At 43.7% G+C, this 6,355-nt stretch overlaps 1 pseudogene; it reads right to left on the bottom strand.

The window, feature by feature from the left end:
• Positions 1-450: 450 nt before the first annotated feature.
• On the bottom strand, positions 451-2,966 carry LOC119032881 (annotated as a pseudogene).
• Positions 2,967-6,355: the final 3,389 nt, after the last annotated feature.

Raw genomic sequence — 6,355 nt, 5'->3', positions numbered from 1 at the left:
GGATGGAGCGTTGAATTCTGAGCAGCGTAGAAAGCCTCACTTAAACTAGGAAGGATTCTAGGACTTTGTTGGTGTGTGTAGACAAATAGCCGGAGCGGAGAGTACTAATGCAGCGGGCAAGGAGGTCTGAAATGGGGGGCAAACGTTTCATCGTGAGACGAGTTTCAGCCTTATGTAGGCCTTTCAATAGCACGCTTATGTATGAGTGGGACGAGGCTGGACATGGGGCCCCTGAGGATAGTTTAACGAAAAAGTTGATGCCGCTGATGTAGACCTGAATGGTGGATGATTTTATCTTAAGGATGGAATGGGCAAATGTGATGAAGTTAGAGAGGACGTCAAAAGAAGGGAATGGGACGCTGTAAGCGGAGTGGAAAGTTTTGTAACAATTCCATCCGGTCAGGTACAATGGCATCTTGGGAAGTGGAGACTAGATGTTCCATGGTGGGGTCAGTTGAAGATGGTGGCTGAAAATGGTGGGACTGGGGTCGGGAGAGGTTCGGAGGCTGGTGCCAATTGTCTGAATCTCTGAAAAGAGAAACAAGATAGGGAGTCAGCGACTGAGTTTTTATGGCCTGGGATGTGAGAGGCTCGAATGAATTGATGTTGAGCTGAGACCAGGGTGAGCCTCTGCATGAACTGCATGATGTCAAGGCAATGGGACCTCCCTTTGTTGATTATGTCAACATTATGTTCTCTGAGTAGATGGCAATGGTCTTCTTTGACCATTTGTGGCCCCAAAGGATGGCTGCAACCAGGACTAGGTACATTTCGTATATGGTGGAGGAAGGTGTGAGAGAAGATAATTCAGGCGGCCATGTGGCTGAGAACCACCTGCCACCATAATAGCCGCCAAAGCCGATGGAAGGGGCTGCGTCTGTGAACAGCTGGATGTCTTCTGGTTTAGTGACATGGTCATTGTAAAAGAACGAGATGCCGTTCCAGGACGACAGGAATTGATGCCACAATTTTAGCTCCATCTTGCATGCTTCGTCCAGTGGAACGTGGGCATGGAGAGATGGGACGGAAGCAGCTACGGAGAGGAGGTGTGACAAGAAGGAACGACCTTGGGGGATGATACGGATGGCATAGTTGAGGTGGCCTTGCAACGAGAGTACTTGCCATTTGGTGCATGTGTGAGCCAGGAGGAAGTTTGAAATGAGAAGGGCAATCTGATGGGTTTTCTCCGGAGGCAGAGATGCTTGGAATGACAGAGAGTCTAGGGTGATGCCCAGGAATTCCAAGGAAGTGATGGGGCCTTCCATTTTCTCTGGGGCTAGGGGAACTCCGAGTTCATGGAATGTGGAGGTCAGAGTGTTGAGACCATGTAATGGGGGTGAAGATGGTGGTGTGACGACGTGAAAGTCATCGAGGAGGTGGAGTTTGTGGTTATTTGTCAGGATCCAGCAGAGCGCTTTGGATAGAGAGTCGAATATTTTTGGGCTGCTTTTGCACCCGAAGGTCAGACGAACTGCAAAGTTAGTATGCGCCCTTCCAGAGGATGCCGAAAAGACCCCAGTGGTCAAGGTGGATGGGAAGGACTTTAAATGCGCTAGTTATGTCAGCCTTGGATAGCCAGGCTCCTTGGCTGGCTAGGCGGATGAGGGAGATGGCGTGGTCGATTGAAGTATATTGCATGAGAGGATGTGATAAGTGTAGAAACTGTGTCTGCCGAACCGCAAGGCCAGGTCTAGGATCAGTGACATATAGTCGTCCAGTTCTGACCTGCGGTTGGGGAAGGTGGAACAGATGATGTCACGGTACAGTGATAATGTGAAAGCGAATTCGACGGCTGTGAGTTCCTTGGAGCGGGTGGTGAGTGGCTGCTGGAGTTTGATGGGGCCAAGTGAAGTTAGCACTTCTCTGGGGAACTGAGGAAAGCATGTGGTGGGGTGAATGAGTTGAGCAAGTTCAACGTAATTACCGGCGAGGATCTGTTGCCTGAGTGAGGTTGACACAGGGGGTGGTCGAGCGGGTGCAACTGGACGTGCTACGGGAAGAGTGGTGGCTAAATTGAAGCTATTGGGCGGTTGAGGATGGGTGGGAAAGGCGCTGAAACCTGCTGCGGGTGGAGCTGTGGAAAAAAAGGGGTGCATGAAAGTGCATCTAGGTGACGGTGGTGGCCTTTATCAAGGTGGGAGGCTCTAAGGTGGTCAGAGAAGATGGAATAGGAAAGTAGAAACAAGAGAAGAGGAAAGGATGCTGGGATGGAGGGATGCATGTGCTCAGGTTGTTTGTGAGGGCTGAGGAAAAAGGGAAGTGGGTTGGGATAACTCTGTGACAGGAAGAGCCTGTGCAGAGTGAGATACAACCTGGCCCTCTGAGAGGGCTGATGCTGAAGGCTGAGCGTCTTGGGCCATGCAGCGCACCGTGACTTCATCGACATTGCTGCGGACGTGGCGCTGTGAACCCGGAAGTGCTTGGAAAGCTCGACGAGGGAGAGCGGTGTGTTGCTGAGAGTCTGTGAGGAGTTTGAAAAGATTTGCCTTCTTGTTGGAGCGATGGAAAGGGATGTTGAGTTGGCTGAGTGTGTGTCTGAGGTGAGCGACTGTCCAGTCGGAGATGTTTGGAGCTGAGGTGCCGTCGGAGAGTTGATGGGGTGAATCCGGACCGGAGGTGCTTCGCCTGTTGCTCGAGCGCCTGGACGTCAAGTGGGCAGGTGATGGCCCTGTGGAGCGGCCTGTGGAGCGGCCTGTGGAGCGGCCTGTGGAGCGGCCGGCATCCCTCGGACGCTAAAGACAGGATCTTCCCCTCATGCTGCTGGAAGGCGAATGTCCGACGATGTCGGAGATGTTAGAAGATGAATGCCGAGAGCGCGGGGGAATGTGGATGACGGAGGGCATCTGAGGTAGCTGAGAGGATTGGATATTGTTGTTGATTGATGGAAAGGTTTCTGGGACTTCTGGAGTGTGATGATCTCCTTCAAAGGTGTTGCAGTCTGATGGGTAGAGAAGGAACTGGTCCATTGTTGAGGTAAGCGTTCTTTTCTCTTTTGCTTTTTTCACTGCCAGTCTGTCACGATTATGTGAAGACTGTATATTCCTATATGGCTACATGTAGTCTTATTATTTTTGGTATTTCACCAAGGTGTTAGACACTGTTAGACACTGTTCTGTTATTTGTCTGTTACTGTCCTTTTTTTATATAAATATAAAGTATTTGTATGGAAATTGGTGATAATGACCCCGTATTATTTGATATCAGATCAAAACAAAATTTCGAGGTATTACCCAAACCCTAATGGCGATGGCTCGGGAAAGAAAGAACCTGAAACATGTCCAGTTGACCTGGATGACTAAGAACCTTCATCAGCATGTTAGTTTACATTATGTTGAAAGTCCAGCTGGATCGTTTTTATTTATTATTAATATCTTGACTGACATTTAATGCAGAGAGAAGGCAAAATGTGCCCTTGACACGGTGGACTGGCAGAACATCTAATCAGAGGATAAACCCCAATACACCCCCTGGACCAGCTTTCTGTTATAAAGGGTTAGGTCCCTAAATCTACAAGGTGTTTCTTAAAAGTGTAATTAAATAGGGGCTGCTTAAGCCGGTAGTGAGGAGACTCACCTAACTTCTCACTGCCTACATCCAAATATGTACCCTGCTCCTCCTCCTCCTGACAGCTCTTCTCTAAATGATCTGTGAACCTTTAAGATATTTTGAAAACTTACAACATATGTTTTACTTCAGTCGAAGAATAATAAAATCAGTGTCCAAAACTTCTAGTTTAACTGTATTCTGTTGTGGGTTTTTTTTGCATAGGGTTAGGGTTTTAGCAAGGATACTGCGTATACCTTGCCCTATATACTAAATTCACTCAACTATTAGTGGTCATCAAGAATACCTATTGTTAAAAGTCCCAATTTAGTATAAAATATTGATTAATCTAATATAAAATATAGATTAATTACCTTTTGGTAATTCATCAACCTTCTCAACCTCAGCTTAGTACAAACACTTTTTCGCTGATTAATTTCTATATTTTGATCCTAGATGTTTCTTATTTTCATTACATTTTGGACTTAATACTGGTATTTTAATCTTGACAATAACATTACATGTTCCTTCATTGTAAATGTGACAAAATAATTACATATTCATCACAATACAATTGGCAGGGCTTTTATATATTTCTAAATCACCATTAGGACTATGTATAATGTCCTTTATACTTGCATTTGTTTACAGCAGTAGTGTGTGGATCTCAACTTTTCTGACATCATTATCACTGACAAAAGGTTTGCGATAATAGCAGGTTCGCCAAAGTAACATAAGATAAATCACCACAGCTAAAACCAACATATTTGAAACATCCAGTTGCGTATATTTCCATAACCATCATTGACTGCTATTGATGGAATATGATTAGCTTGAAGGGTTGGTCCATTTCATAGGAGTATATTTTAACCACCACCTCTTGTAACTGTTGTAAATGTTCTTAGTGGCAAGGGGTACTCAAAAACTAGGGGCAGGGGTAGGGGTGAAAGGAAATGTGTCTTGAATTCACATCAAATTTTGTGGTACTCAGTTGGTTTATCATTGCTGTTTTGGCAGTTGTTTCACGGTAGATTTTTTTTGACCACATGACCCACACAGGGCTCTCTACCAGGCGTTTACCCATCTTGTATACTTTTGTTTTAATTCTAATTAATATTTGAAATTTGCTGGCCTTGGTTTGATTAGAGTCCTCAGCCTGAAGGGTTACGCAGACCCTAAAATAGAGTTATCATAGATGTAACCTATATAGAATCCCTAAAATGAAATCAGTTCCCCTGAGAATCACAGTTGTTGAAATCACATTAGGTTTAATTAGGTTAAATGGTGTTCACCTGTGAAGGCTGTTCCAGTAAAATTAGCAGTGTTTTGTTTTGAGCTCTATTTGTCTCGCTGACTCATCACCCTATGGCACATGTGTGTTCTTTGTTTTACATCCTTTCTAAAGTGGCTCCCTGCCACCTAGTGCCTGCTCCAATTAGCACTCATTCATCTTCCTTATTGCCTTCATTAGAAATACCAGAATACACTCTCTCAAATGTCACACACAATAATTTCACCAATATTATATTGGTGATTATTTTTTTGTATCCCATATACTGCATTGGTCTTGTGTGTGGCCTTATGTTCATATTTAGAATGTTGATTTTTAAGATAGTTTTAGATGTCTATACTTGAGTATCAATAATTCATCAAATAGAATGTGGTTTATATAAGAAGTCATTCTTTAACCTGTTCCAAAAAGGATTAGATATCATGGCAGCAAGAGGCCAGATTAGGCAGATTAGGCAGCCCACAGTGGATGAATGACTCCTCTCATTGACCTTTTTGGTTACTGCCTGATCCCTTTAAAGCTGGAGCTTGAACTGCATATCAAATTCTAAAATGTTCTGATATGTAGTGCCCCACCGGAATTTATACTAAATTTATTAGCGACTCGAAGCTACCACACACGAAAATCTCAACCACTGTTACCTGATTTTAATAAATGCAATGGTCTAATAGAAATGCTGAACTAACCAAGGAAACACGGGCATTGAAATATTTGTATTTGAAAAAGATTGGCCCTGAAACAAATATTTTGATCTGAAAAATGACACTGAAAAATAAAACATAGACATTAAGAATTATTTCATTTTATTTCAATATTTTGGGGGATTTTCATGGATTTTTCAGTCACAATCTTCCAATTTCCCCTAAATTTCTCTTTTATGTGTGACAGATTTTTTAAGATGTCCATCATTTTTCCTGACACTGTTTTGATTTGGAGAGTAGGAGTTTGGGTAGAGCTGCAAGGAGAATGTGATTTGCGTATTGGCTCATTAATGAGGCTAGCCCCTCTGACAGAGTTTTGCCATTATGGAGCAGAAAGAGTTCTGACATAAGCACACACCAAGCACACAAATTCCATTATTTTACCTGACATTACCTGACATGTCTGTTTTCTGTGGGTTTTGAGCTGTAGTTTGGCGGGTAACCACAGAACTGTTCTTCAGAGTGTCTCTGGGCTCTAGGCAAATCAGACAAGCAGGCCCCCCCCCCATCTGTTGGCTCTGCCAAATGAGTCCAAGGACGCTGCATCTGCAACACCTCTGGCTGTTTGTTTTGAACTGCCAATACAAAAAACTCAAGCATAACCTAAATCAAATCATTTTTTATTCATAAAGCCAAAAATTACAATCATATTGCCTCAGTGGGCTTAACAAACTGTACAGTGAACAACATCCTCTGGATGGAGTGAGAAACATTTGACATATTGTGGAAAAAAAAAAAGAAAAAAAAACTTTCAACAGGGCGAAAAAAAAGTTGGAGGAAACCTCATGAAGAACCACAGAGGCAGGATCTCTCTCCCAGG

This window comes from Acanthopagrus latus, chromosome 14 (assembly GCF_904848185.1).
Source record: "Acanthopagrus latus isolate v.2019 chromosome 14, fAcaLat1.1, whole genome shotgun sequence".
Lineage (NCBI taxonomy): Eukaryota > Metazoa > Chordata > Actinopteri > Spariformes > Sparidae > Acanthopagrus > Acanthopagrus latus.
Note: the sequence above shows the minus strand (reverse complement) of the source record. Positions and strands in the feature narration are given on the sequence as shown.